This window comes from Pelobates fuscus, chromosome 3 (assembly GCF_036172605.1).
Source record: "Pelobates fuscus isolate aPelFus1 chromosome 3, aPelFus1.pri, whole genome shotgun sequence".
Lineage (NCBI taxonomy): Eukaryota > Metazoa > Chordata > Amphibia > Anura > Pelobatidae > Pelobates > Pelobates fuscus.
The window spans coordinates 391664459-391678670 of record NC_086319.1 but is presented as its reverse complement, the minus strand read 5'-3'; the positions used below and the strand labels follow the sequence as shown (position 1 = coordinate 391678670).

Genomic DNA, 14212 nt, shown 5'->3' with positions numbered 1-14212 from the left:
CTGACAACACAGGGAGAAAGTGCAGAGAATTTAATTCGCAAGCACTATATTTAACCCTATAACTCTCCAAGACACCATAAAACCTGTACATGCAGGGTACTGTTTTACTCGGGAGACTTCGCTGAACACAAATATTAGTGTTTCAAACTGGTAAATTGTATTACAACGATTATATTTTAAGTAAAAGTGACGTTTTTCGCATTTTTTACAAGCGAACGGCACTTTTATGGTCTATATTATTGTTGTAATATGTTTTACTGTTTTAAAACACTAATATTTGTGTTTAGTGAAGTCTCCCGAGAATAACAGTACCCCCCATGTACAGGTTTTATGGTGTTTTGGAAAGTTAGAGAGTCACATATAAGGCTTGCATTTCATTTTTTTCACATTGAAATTTGCTAGATTGGTTATGTTGCATTTGAGAGCGTATGGTAGCCCAGGAATGAGAATTACCCCCATGATGGCATGCCATTTGCAAAAGTAGACAACCCAAGGTATTGCAAGTGGGGTATGTCCAGTCTTTCGTAGTAGCCACTTAGTCACAAACACTGGCCAAATATTTGTTTTTTGCTTTTTTCACACAAAAACAAATATGAACGCTAACTTTGGCCAGTGTTTGTGACTAAGTGGCTTCTAAAAAAGACTAAACATACCCCACTTTCAATACCTTGGCTTGTCTACTTTTTCAAATGCTATGCCATTATGGGGGTAATTCTCATTCCTGGCTACCACACCGTCTCAAAGGTAACATTACTAATCTGGAAAATTTCAATTTGAAAATGGAATGTTCTATATTTGACCCTGTAACTTTCCAAAACAACATAAAACCTGTTAATGGGGGGTACTGTTGTACTCGTGAGACATCGCTGATTACAAATATGTGCATTTTGTTGCAGTAAAACCTAACAGTATTATTGACATTTACAGCTAAAATGTCAGACGGAAATGCAAATTTAAAAAAAAATCTTATTTTCTCACATTTTTTTTTTATTTTATTCATAATAAATGATGTTCCATATATGAATAGTTAATGATAGATTAAAGCCCTGTTTCTCCTGAACAAAATGATATATAATAAGTGTGGGTGCATATAATTTGAAAGAGGGAAACTACGGGTGAACAGACACATAGCGCAAATTCCAGTTTTTGTTTACGTTTTGTTTTGATCAGAACGTGCACTATTGACTCCGTCCTGAAGGGGTTAAAAATGTTGTTTGATAATATTGTTTATGTTTGTGTAAATGTGAAATGTACGGAATGTCACCACATGTGTAATAGAAACCTTTGGCAGCCTGTTCTTTGCTTGTAGTAAAGGTTCATTAAGACTATACTTTCAGGGATCATTTCTATAGTTTGTAACTGGTGAAATGTGCTCTAAAGTGTCCAAACTCAGTACCCACGAGGAAGAGCTTGAGTGTTTTCTCCTGAGCGTGATGTGGGCTCCCAGTGCTGCTTTATTGTAGCTGCTGGTTGCTGTTGATGACTGTTCCTATTTCCTTAATTGGAGAGTAGGAGGGAGAGAACACAAGCTGAGTGGTTACTACATACTCTGTCAATGAATAGATTACGTAAGCAAGCATCTATAATAAATATCATTACAACTATCTTAACCCCTTAACGCCGTTACGGCGTTCTATGCCGTCGCGGCTTTAATGGGCTTTAAAGCCGTTGCGGCGGCATAGAACGCCGTAACGGCTTGCAGCCCCAGGAGCAGAGGTGTACTCACCTCCGCCGCGATCCTCTTCTGGGGGGCTGTCTGAGAGCCCAGGCAGCCCCCCTCCGGCAAATGAGGCCCCCGGGGGCCATGTGATCGCTCTCAAAGAGCGATCACATGGCCCCCTATAGCTGGCTATGGATCTGCCAGCAAGGGTACTGTTTAAAATATTAGACAGTCCCCCTGCTGGTAGGTAGTGTAAAAAAATAAATATAAAAATGTTATAAAATAAATTAAATGGCTTTTTATATATATATAATATGTATATATATTATATATATAATATATATACATATTATATATATGTAACGTCATACGTAATGTATTTTAATATTAATATTAGTATATATATTAATATTAAAATACACTTAGAATGACGTTACATATATATAATATGTATATATATTATATATATAATAGATCTACATATATATATTATATATATATACGCATAATTACAATAATAAATAAATAAAATAATTAAATAAATAAATAAAATATTGAAACAAAATATAAAATAAATTATATATTCATATGTAATTTCATTCTAACTGTATTTTGTTATTAATATATATATATTGGAAACAGAATACACTTAGAATGACATTCTATATATATCTATCTATATATAAAATACAAATAACCGCAAATATATATAGAGAGATAAATACATATAATTACATAAAAGATTACATTAGTATACACGTAGAATTTATATACCTATAAATGCATATATATTAAAATTCTACGTGTATATTTAAGTAATTTTTTAACATAATTATGTCATTTGATTAATTAAAATTTGATTGACATGCCTGACAACACAGGGAGAAAGTGCAGAGAATTTAATTCGCATGCACTATATTAGACCCTGTAACTCTCCAAGACACCATAAAACCTGTACATAGGGGGTACTGTTTTACTCGGGAGACTTCGCTGAACTCAAATATTAGTGTTTAAAACTGGTAAATTGTATTACAACGATGATATTTTAAGTAAAAGTGAAGTTTTTTTGCATTTTTTACAAACAAACGGCACTTTTATGGACTATATTATTGTTGTAATATGTTTTACTGTTTTAAAACACTAATATTTGTGTTTAGTGAAATCTCCCGAGAATAACAGTACCCCACATGTACAGGTTTTATGGTGTTTTGGAAAGTTAGAGAGTCACATATAAGGCTTGCATTTCATTTTTTTGACATTGAAATTTGCCAGATTAGTTATGTTGCCTTTGAGACCGTATGGTAGCCCAGGAATAAGAATTACCCCCATGATGGCATACCATTTGCAAAAGTAGACAACCCAAGGTATTGCAAATGGGGTATGTCCAGTCATTTTTAGTAGCCACTTAGTCACAAACACTGGCCAAATATTAGTTTTTTGCTTTTTTCACACAAAAACAAATATGAACGCTAACTTTGGCCAGTGTTTGTGACTAAGTGGCTACTAAAAAAAACTAAACATACCCCATGTTCAATACCTTGGGTTGTCTACTTTTTCAAATGGTATGCCATTATGGGGGTAATTCTCATTCCTGGGCTACCACACCGTCTCAAAGGTAACATTACTAATCTGGCAAATTTCAATTTGAAAATGGAACGTTCTATATTTGACCCTGTAACTTTCCAAAACACCATAAAACCTGTTAATGGGGGGTACTGTTGTACTCGTGAGACATCGCTGATTACAAATATGTGCATTTTGTTGCAGTAAAACCTAACAGTATTATTGACATTTACAGCTAAAATGTCAGACGGAAATGCAAATTTAAAAAAAAATCTTATTTTCTCACATTTTTTTTTATTTTATTCATAATAAATTATGTTCCATATATGAATAGTTAATGATAGATTAATGCCCTGCTTCTCCTGAACAAAATGATATATAATAAGTGTGGGTGCATATAATTTGAAAGAGGGAAACTACGGGTGAACAGACACATAGCGCAAATTCCAGTTTTTGTTTACGTTTTGTTTTGATCAGAACGTGCACTATTGACTCCGTCCTGAAGGGGTTAAAAATATTGTTTGATAATATTGTTTATATTTGTGTAAATGTGAAATGTACGGAATGTCACCACATGTGTAATAGAAACCTTTGGCAGCCTGTTCTTTGCTTGTAGTGGAATTTCAATAAGACTATACTTTCAGGGATCATTTCTAAAGTTTGTAACTGGTGAAATGTGCTTTAAAGTGTCCAAACTCAGTACCCACGATGAAGGGCTTGAGTGTTTTCTCCTGAGCGTGAAGTGGGCTCCCAGTGCTGCTTTATTATAGCTGCTGGTTGCTGTTGATGACCGTTCCTATTTCCTTCATTGGAGAGTAGGAGGGAGAGAACACAAGCTGAGTGGTTACTACATACTCTGTCAATGAATAGATTAAGTGAGCAAGCATCTATAAAAAATATTCTTACAACTGTCTTGACAAAGATATCTCATCAGCAACTGCTGTGCTCTATATTGTGTGTTTGAAATCGTCACATTTGTTATCTATGTTTTAATTACTTTGTGTGTTTTTCGTTGGCTTTTATTTGTGTTGTGTGTAATCAATTGTCAGTCATGCGCCATCTGTTGGCTGCAAAGTGTATGTTCTGAAATCTATCAGTATTTACGTCATCTGTTGGTAGCTGTATGTATTGCATTCCATTTAAAACATTGTCTGATTTCTTACTAAATGTACACATACTGAAAAGGTTTGTGTCTGCTTCCTAACATCCGGCGGGGCGGGGCGCTTATTATATATATTATTATCTATATTATATTATTATATTATTATATTATCTATATAGGCTTTTATAACACTCTGAATTTCTGAATTTCCTGTGTTCAAGCACAAAGTGGGTGCTGTACAATGTAACACAGTCCATAAACAGTACTGCAACATTTATAATAGGGATAAGAAGCTGCTAGATCAGGTAGGTACAAAAGCTTTAGGCAGTAAGAGTGTCCCTGCTTTCTCACTTTATAAAAGGACTTATTTAAAGAGAAATCAGTCCTTTAAAGGGACACTACCGGCACTTTAACAACTTCATCTTATTGAACTTACAGAACTTCATCTTATTGAAGTTGTTATAGTGCCTGCAGTCCGAATTGCCGAAATCTAATATTAAACGATTAATAGCTTCAAGCCACGCCTCCAAGCCCTCTGGGTATGAGAGCCAGGAATCTTACTTAAAGGTTTTTTCCTGGCACTATAGCTTCCCCTCACTTGCACCTCCCCACCTCCCCACCTCCCCGTAGTGCAGAAAGGGTTAAAATAAAACTTATTTTGCTTACCTCAGTCCTTGGTCACCTCATCAGATAGGAAGCTAAGAGAAATATCCTATTTACAATTTGTCTCTAATTCAGTCTCCTGGGAACAGCCTGAGGATTGGTAGCCTATTCACAGTGTAATTACCATACTGCCTCCCAGAATGCATAGCACAGACCTAGCATGTACACATGTCTCTCCACAATGCAAATGAGAGTTTTCTGAATGTTGACTGTGCACTTTGATCAGATGAGTTAGCTTTGCGCAGTGGCAGTATCGTAGCCAATGAGGTTTATCCGAGGCGTGATTATTGCTAATTGAAAACTTTTACCAATACCCCGCCATGATGACTTGAAATATAGTCAGCAATGGCAATTTTTGACAGTCTCTAAGGAGACTGAAATTACATGTAAAACAATAATAACTATATTTGTGGTCTATTTACAAGACAATTGATTCTATTGATTGTCTAATGTAAGATTCCCTTAACCCCTTAAGGACCGGACTTTTTTTGCGATGTTGTACATTTGCGACCAGGCATTTTTTTTGACACTTTTGTGGTGTTTGTGTTTAGCTGTAATTTTCCCCTCTCTCATTTACTGTTCCCATACAAATTATATATTGTTTTTTTTCAGGACAAAAGGGGCTTTCTTTACATACCATTATTTATATAATCTCATGTAATTTAATTTAAAAAAAAATGAAAAAAATTGATGAAAAATTGAAAAAAATACATATTTTTTGAATTTTATGTGAAAAATCTTTTACTCATCTACAAAAGCGAATGAAAAAAACTGCTAAATAGATTCAAAATGTTGTCCTGAGTTCAAAAATACCCAGTGTTTACATGCTTTTTGCTATTTTTTTGCATGTTATAGGGCTATAAGTACAAGTAGGATATTGCGGTTTCAAAACATACATTTTTAAAATGTATCAATAGTGACATTGTAACACTATTATCTGTCATAAATTGCTAAATAACACCCCACATGTACATATTTTTTTAAAAGTAGACAACCCAGGGTATTCAATATGGGGTATGTCCAGACTTTTTTAGTAGCCACTTAGTCGCAAACACTGGCCAAAGTTAGCGTTCATATTTGTTTGTGTGTGAAAAAAGTAAAAAACTAAATTGAACGCTAATTTTGGCCAGTGTTTGTGACTAAGTGGCTACTAAAAAAGACTGGACATACCCCATTTGCAATACCTTGGGTTGTCTTCTTTTGCAAATGGTATGCCATCATGGGGGTAATTCTCATTCCTGGGCTACCATACGCTCTCAAAGGCAACGTAACCAACCTGGCCATTTTCAATGTAAAAATATTTGACCCATATATTTGACCCTGTAACTTTCAAAAACGCTATAAAACCTGTACATGGGGGGGTCCTGTTCTACTCAGGAGACTTTGCTAAACACAAATATTAGTGTTTCAAAACTGGAAAATGTATCACAACAATTATATCATCAGTAAAAGTGCTGTTTGTGTGTGAAAAATGCAAAAAAAGTCACTTTCACTGACAATATCATCGCTGTGATATGTTTTACTGTTTTGAATCACTAATATTTGTGTTCAGCGAAGTCTCCCGAGTAAAACAGTACCCCCCATGTACAGGTTTTAGGGTGTCGTAGAACGTTACAGGGTAAAATACAGTGATAGCAAATTAAATTCTCTGTACTTTCGGCCTGGGTTGGCAGGCAGGTCCCTTAAATTGCAATCAATAAAATAACTTAATTATGTAAAAAATATTACATAAATACGCACGTAGAATTTAAATATATATGCATATTTATATATTTGAAGTCTACGTGTATATTTATATAATTATTTATGTAATTTTGTATATGGACATATGAATAGTTCGCATTCTTTTTATTTATTTATATATACATAGATATATATACAATTTCATTCTAAGTGTATTTTGATATAAATATATATATATTAATATCAAAATACAGTTAGAATAAAATTTCGTATAGATATATAATTTTTTTTCAATTTTTATTATTATTTTTAATTTTTTAAATTTAATTTAAATTATTTATTATTTGTATTTTATAATAATATATATATACAATATATATAGTTATTATATATTATATATATACGTGTGTAAATTAATTATAAGTGTATTTTTCATATGGACGGGTGAAGAACAAAGTCTCCATGACATGATAGGGTCACTGAATCAACTGGATTCTCCAGTAAGACTTACCCATCAAATTAACAACAAACAAATCGACTTCCTGGATCTTCGTATCTTCATAGAAAATAACAAGCTGGGGTATACTTTATTTGCAAAGGAAACTGACCGCAATACGTTACTACACGCCAGCAGTCACCATCCACCCAACCTCATAAAATCTTTACCGGTATCGCAATTTATGAGAATACTGAGGAACAACTCTGATTCTATAAAAGCAGCAAACCAGGTACAAGAAATGTTTGAAAAATTTTCACAACGTGGATATCCAAGACAAATGCTGGAGTGTGCATATTCAAAAGCACTCAAAAACTACACTGAAGGCCCTAAGATTAAAAGCAACCAAAATAGAATGATCTTCCCCCAAACGTTCCATTCACTATCGGGCGAGATGTCCCAGAAAATAAGACACAACTGGGAGGTTCTTAAAAAAGACAAGACACTACCGACGATATTCCAGAATACCCCTATGATTAGTTATAGGAGAAACAGGAACCTGAGAGATTATCTGGTTCATACAGATACATCTATGGCGCATCAGTCTGTTCAAAGTCCAGGCTGTTATCGTTGTCTGAAGTGCATGGCTTGCAACAGTATGACCCCGGGCAAAGCGTTTTACCACCCTCGCTCAGATAAAGAATACAGGATACGGCAAAGGATCACGTGCACCACTACACACGTAGTATATCGCATCACCTGCCCATGTGGACTCATGTACATCGGCAAAACGTCTAATGACCTCAGGGAGCGCATGAGGGGACACAGATCTACCATCAGGACTGCGTTATCCAGCGGCATAGCAACCACCCCCATAGCCAAACATTTTCTGGAAAAAGGGCATACACTGCCCACATTGAAATTTATGGGCATTGAACATGTTCCGGCCCCGAACAGGGGGGGTGACAGAGACGTCCTACTTCTTCAAAGAGAAGCCTTTTGGATCTTCACATTAGGAACTTTGTCCCCGGGGGGACTTAATGTAATCAACCCACTCAGCTGCTTCATCCCAAAAAGATAAAGAAGCCACAGTTTCGTAAATAATAGTAATTGATATATAACTGTACTAAAGGTCACAGAAAAACCATTATTGGTGATCAACTCATGAGACTTTTTGTTAAATCAATCACATATTATTCATATATTTATTTTTATTTAGCTAGGTATGTTAGCTTATGGATGCTCCTGTTATACTCCATAGACTGTATGGCCGTTAATTTGTAATACAATTAAGTATATACATAGTATCCCTAGGGTTATTCAAATATACTTTGAAGTTTTTTCTACAATGTATCTATAATTAGGTCTGCAATTACTTGGCACTTGGAATTCCAATTTAAACGTAGCCACCTTATGTTATTGTTTAAAAATGTAGCAATCGTAAGATATTGTTTAACTTTGTTTAACAAATTTGTTTAAATATTCAAATAGATTCTTAAACACTTAGTCATTCTAAGGTGGCTTCGATATTTCTTATCCTTGAATTTTAATATGTCTGCGAGTGCAGATTATTAGATATTTGGCCGTAACCACACTCACTTTCAGGCCTTTTTATTAGGCACTCAAGGGGTTAATCCCTATTTCAAAGTTGAGTAATCACTTTCACGTTTGCACAGCCTCTCTTTCATATAACCTACTCTCCAATCAAATCACCTGCAAGGTATATTTAAATCACTTTTTTCCGCCTTTCATTGTCTTGAAAAAAGTCCCACGAGGACTGAAACGTCGACTTGTATGTCTTTGAAGTTTGGCACAATAAATTGTTTATATCTTTAAGAAGACCTTTCGAGTGCACTCTTTTTCATCTGTATATATTGAAGGCTGAGGCAGCACCGAGGCAAGCACAAGACCGGTACATTGAGTGCGGGACATTTGCAGTTTGTATTGAATACGGAGAGCCCGTCAAGCCAGGGCTCAATCCACGCACCAGACCCAGGAGAGTCATATAGTTTTCAAGGATTTGATTTATGGAGGAATTTCTGACTAGAGCCGGAGCGTATGCAGACCACGCAGAGGTGCTGCAATATACAGAAGCAGAAGCCGCGGCGATTTTGTGGCCGCAAACGGACTCGGACCTACCAGTATCTACTGAACCTCGGGACGTCATTAGAAATTTGCTTAAACTTAAACAAAGACAAATTGACCTCGAACTACATGCCACCTACTTATCCGACTATTACCGCATGAAAAAAATCCCCAGAGGTTTTCGGATTAAAAACGTTCCAACTATTGGAAGAAACAACCCTGAAGTGTGTCGGAAGTGGATTGGTATACTAAACAAGTGTTCCCTGGACCTGATGCTGGTGGTGATCGAGGAGGTAGGTCGTGAACTAAAAATCACTAAATTTAAAATCTCAAATTATGAAGTATTGCATACAACTACTATTACAGCACCCAACTGTGACACATTGATTCAGAAACTAACAGAAGATCTGAAACAATATAAAAACGATTTGGTCGTAAAGCTTCAGCCACTATGCATTGGGGACGACCCACCTGCCATGGCCAAGATGGCGGACACCATGTGCGACTTATCGGCACTGACCCTGCAGGAGAAGCTAGACGCCCTGCTCGCAAATTTCTGGGCCACACTAGCCGCACGCTGGCACAAGCAGGCTGAAGCCCAGCCAAAGCCAACCTTACCGCGCATATTCGAGCAGCCCGCGACTCATGGGCAACGACATGGCACAGCAAAGCCACTAAAGACAAAGCGGATGCCGTATAAACAAACCTGGAGCCGGAGAACCCGCACGGCAAAAGCCAGCAACCACCCTAAACCTCGGTCCCAGCCGGAAAAACCACCAGGACGCAACCCACCACCTCGGAAGACCAACATCGCCCACAACCGCATGCCGACCTACACGGGTCCTCGAGGTCAATCCGCAGCCCCAAACGGGATTAATGAGACTGGTGATATGGGAAATGTCGGGGCATGCAGCGGGTGGAACACTGAGGCACGGGACTGGAACGCTTCTACTAGCCGGGACAGTGCCCATCCTATGACAGGAGTGGGCTAAGCATCGGGGGGTCATACCCCCCCTCCTTTTGCACTCTGCCATACCAACGGCAGATTCCCTTTTTTTGTTAGTCACTGTTACACAGCTCTTTCTTTACATTACTCCAGTACGAACCACAACACGCTACAACATACGTCCATACACGGCTAACACACGCCGCCTAATCTTCCGAGCACAACACAGGTGTAACGACATACAGCACCCAGTGAACACACCTAGCCTCCACAGTCTGTCAAGCAGGCTCTTTATAATGTCTCACTGTTTAAAAGTATGTTATACACCAATGTACATGAACACGCTGAACCATGTAACCATACCTACCATAGACACCTGGCTACGGCCCGTACATGGCAAAGGGTAAGGGCACCGGGCGGAGGTCCTGTCAAACCTACCCCAGAAATGTAATCTCAATCCTCTGTATGACTTCACTCTCAGTGATATTTTGTTTTAGTTCATCTTGTTTTAGCTTAATTGTTTTATATTCTCTTGTACGCTCTCGCATGCTAATACTCATGGGCATAATGCCCTTAATCTAATTCAGTTTATTCAACCAGTGCTTTTACCTCACGTCTATCCTGTTAACCCTGTTAACCCTCTAAAATCAAGCACTAGCACTGTGTCTTCCAAGCCTGAATAATTAATATGAAAAGTGCAGAATAAGCTCTACTGTGTTATTCTCTCAAAAGATGTTGATAACAATTTCTGTCGCTTAACAGTACTAAATGTTGACATGTACCATCCATGCACGACAAAAATAAAGAATTAAAAAAAAAAAAAAAAATGATTTGGTCAGGTTTAAAAGAGAAAAACTTACCAAAGTACAAGCAGATTACTCAGAGCATAGAGTATACAGGTGGCTATCAGGAGACAACACCAGACCCGCATATAGAACCTATAAGCCTAGAATTAGAAAACCTATTGCATCTACTGTCGACTTTACCTCTGGAGAGTCGGCATCTGACTCTGATTACAAGGATTCACAAAGAGAGGGGGCTTACTCTAATACCACAGCATCATATAATACGTATTTTTTAGAACCGGGACTTGGCCTGGTGAGAGAAACAACAAGTGGGAACCACCAAGGCACAGAGCGCCCCCCAAACATCAAAACTACACCAGGAGGGGACAGAAAGGGAAAAGGCACTGGACACAGGGGACGACCGCCAAGGAGACGCTAGTTAACCCTATCATTAATCTATCCACTAGAAACCTCACCACTACAGAAATTAGGCTTCTAAATAAAGGACTTTCATTTGTTCCGACTGCTAATATTAACAAATTCCAATGGGAAATTGAGCAATTTCAATTTAATAGAAAACTCCGTTTAGCAGATTTCTTTAAAAATTCTAATCAACAACATCAAATTGAGGAGAACAGCGAAAAGTTTAAAATGAGAAGTACCTTTGACCCCTCCAACTTAAACCCTACATTAAAAACATTTTCACAAATGTTAAAATTTGATACAATGAAGGTTACAACTACCCGGAACCAAAGACGTCCGAATTTATCTAAAGATGAAAGAGAAGCCTTAAACAGCCTGGCTAAAGATATGTCCATTACCATACGTCCAGCGGACAAGGGGGGCGCTATAGTCGTCCAACAATATGACGACTATAAGGAGGAAATCCTTAAACAATTAAAGGATACCAGAGTCTATGAATACACGCTAATAGATCCCACCTATGAATTCAGTAAAGTTGTCCAACAGACACTGCAAAGGGGCTTAGAAGCAGGTTTCCTCACCACTACGGAATATGAGTACTTATTTGAAACCCACCCTCGGTGCCCGATCATATACACAGTGCCTAAGGTTCACAAAAACCTGGAGCGCCCACCAGGACGACCGATAGTATCGGCGATCGGGGGATTGTTAGAACCCATAGGGAAATGGTTAGACACAAAATTTAAAAAAACGGTAATGTCACTACCTACCTATGTTAAAGACTCGGCGCAAGTCATAGCAGCCTTAAATTCTATAGAACTCCCCCCACAAGGAGTCTTCTTAGCAGCCATCGACGTAAGCAGTTTATACACCATAATTCCCCACGAGGAGGGAATTCAGGCGATGCGCCAAGTACTAACACAGTACCAAGAACGTATAGAGCCCCCGATTGAATATATACTTGAATTATTGGAATTATGTCTTACACTCAATTATTTTCGATTTGAAAAAGCATTCTACATCCAAATATCCGGGACATCGATGGGTGCCCCTATGGCACCCATGTATGCTAATGCATACATGCATGCATATGAACAGGTACACATTCTTCAAAAATATGGTCATCATATTCTGAAATATCTGAGATATATCGATGACGTGTTCATCATATGGACGGGTGAAGAACAAAGTCTCCATGACATGATAGGGTCACTGAATCAACTGGATTCTCCAGTAAGACTTACCCATCAAATTAACAACAAACAAATCGACTTCCTGGATCTTCGTATCTTCATAGAAAATAACAAGCTGGGGTATACTTTATTTGCAAAGGAAACTGACCGCAATACGTTACTACACGCCAGCAGTCACCATCCACCCAACCTCATAAAATCTTTACCGGTATCTCAATTTATGAGAATACTGAGGAACAACTCTGATTCTATCAAAGCAGCAAACCAGGTACAAGAAATGTTTGAAAAATTTTCACAACGTGGATATCCAAGACAAATGCTGGAGTGTGCATATTCAAAAGCACTCAAAAACTACACTGAAGGCCCTAAGATTAAAAGCAACCAAAATAGAATGATCTTCCCCCAAACGTTCCATTCACTATCGGGCGAGATGTCCCAGAAAATAAGACACAACTGGGAGGTTCTTAAAAAAGACAAGACACTACCGACGATATTCCAGAATACCCCTATGATTAGTTATAGGAGAAACAGGAACCTGAGAGATTATCTGGTTCATACAGATACATCTATGGCGCATCAGTCTGTTCAAAGTCCAGGCTGTTATCGTTGTCTGAAGTGCATGGCTTGCAACAGTATGACCCCGGGCAAAGCGTTTTACCACCCTCGCTCAGGTAAAGAATACAGGATACGGCAAAGGATCACGTGCACCACTACACACGTAGTATATCGCATCACCTGCCCATGTGGACTCATGTACATCCGCAAAACGTCTAATGACCTCAGGGAGCGCATGAGGGGACACAGATCTACCATCAGGACTGCGTTATCCAGCGGCATAGCAACCACCCCCATAGCCAAACATTTTCTGGAAAAAGGGCATACACTGCCCACATTGAAATTTATGGGCATTGAACATGTTCCGGCCCCGAACAGGGGGGGTGACAGAGACGTCCTACTTCTTCAAAGAGAAGCCTTTTGGATCTTCACATTAGGAACTTTGTCCCCGGGGGGACTTAATGTAATCAACCCACTCAGCTGCTTCATCCCGAAAAGATAAAGAAGCCACAGTTTCGTAAATAATAGTAATTGATATATATCTGTACTAAAGGTCACAGAAAAACCATTATTGGTGATCAACTCATGAGACTTTTTGTTAAATCAATCACATATTATTCATATATTTATTTTTATTTAGCTAGGTATGTTAGCTTATGGATGCTCCTGTTATACTCCATAGACTGTATGGCCGTTAATTTGTAATACAATTAAGTATATACATAGTATCCCTAGGGTTATTCAAATATACTTTGAAGTTTTTTCTACAATGTATCTATAATTAGGTCTGCAATCACTTGGCACTTGGAATTCCAATTTAAACATAGCCACCTTATGTTATTGTTTAAAAATGTAGCAATCGTAAGATATTGTTTAACTTTGTTTAACAAATTTGTTTAAATATTCAAATAGATTCTTAAACACTTAGTCATTCTAAGGTGGCTTCGATATTTCTTATCCTTGAATTTTAATATGTCTGCGAGTGCAGATTATTAGATATTTGGCCGTAACCACACTCACTTTCAGGCCTTTTTATTAGGCACTCAAGGGGTTAATCCCTATTTCAAAGTTGAGTAATCACTTTCACGTTTGCACAGCCTCTCTTTCATATAACCTAC

At 37.7% G+C, this 14212-nt stretch overlaps 1 protein-coding gene and 3 non-coding genes across 5 annotated transcripts in view; all 4 read left to right on the top strand.

Annotated features, from left to right (window-relative positions):
* Window positions 1-14212, top strand: part of LOC134603577 (uncharacterized) — a 62240-nt gene that overhangs the window by 10532 nt on the left and 37496 nt on the right. The gene's annotated exons all lie outside the window — the stretch shown is intronic.
* Window positions 1322-1538, top strand: LOC134603742 (small nucleolar RNA U3). Its single transcript, XR_010090491.1, has one exon. It is a non-coding gene; the product is annotated as a small nucleolar RNA U3 (small nucleolar RNA).
* LOC134603745 (small nucleolar RNA U3) lies at window positions 3852-4068 on the top strand. The gene has a single exon (XR_010090493.1). It is a non-coding gene; the product is annotated as a small nucleolar RNA U3 (small nucleolar RNA).
* LOC134603747 (U4 spliceosomal RNA) lies at window positions 5222-5362 on the top strand. The gene has a single exon (XR_010090495.1). It is a non-coding gene; the product is annotated as a U4 spliceosomal RNA (small nuclear RNA).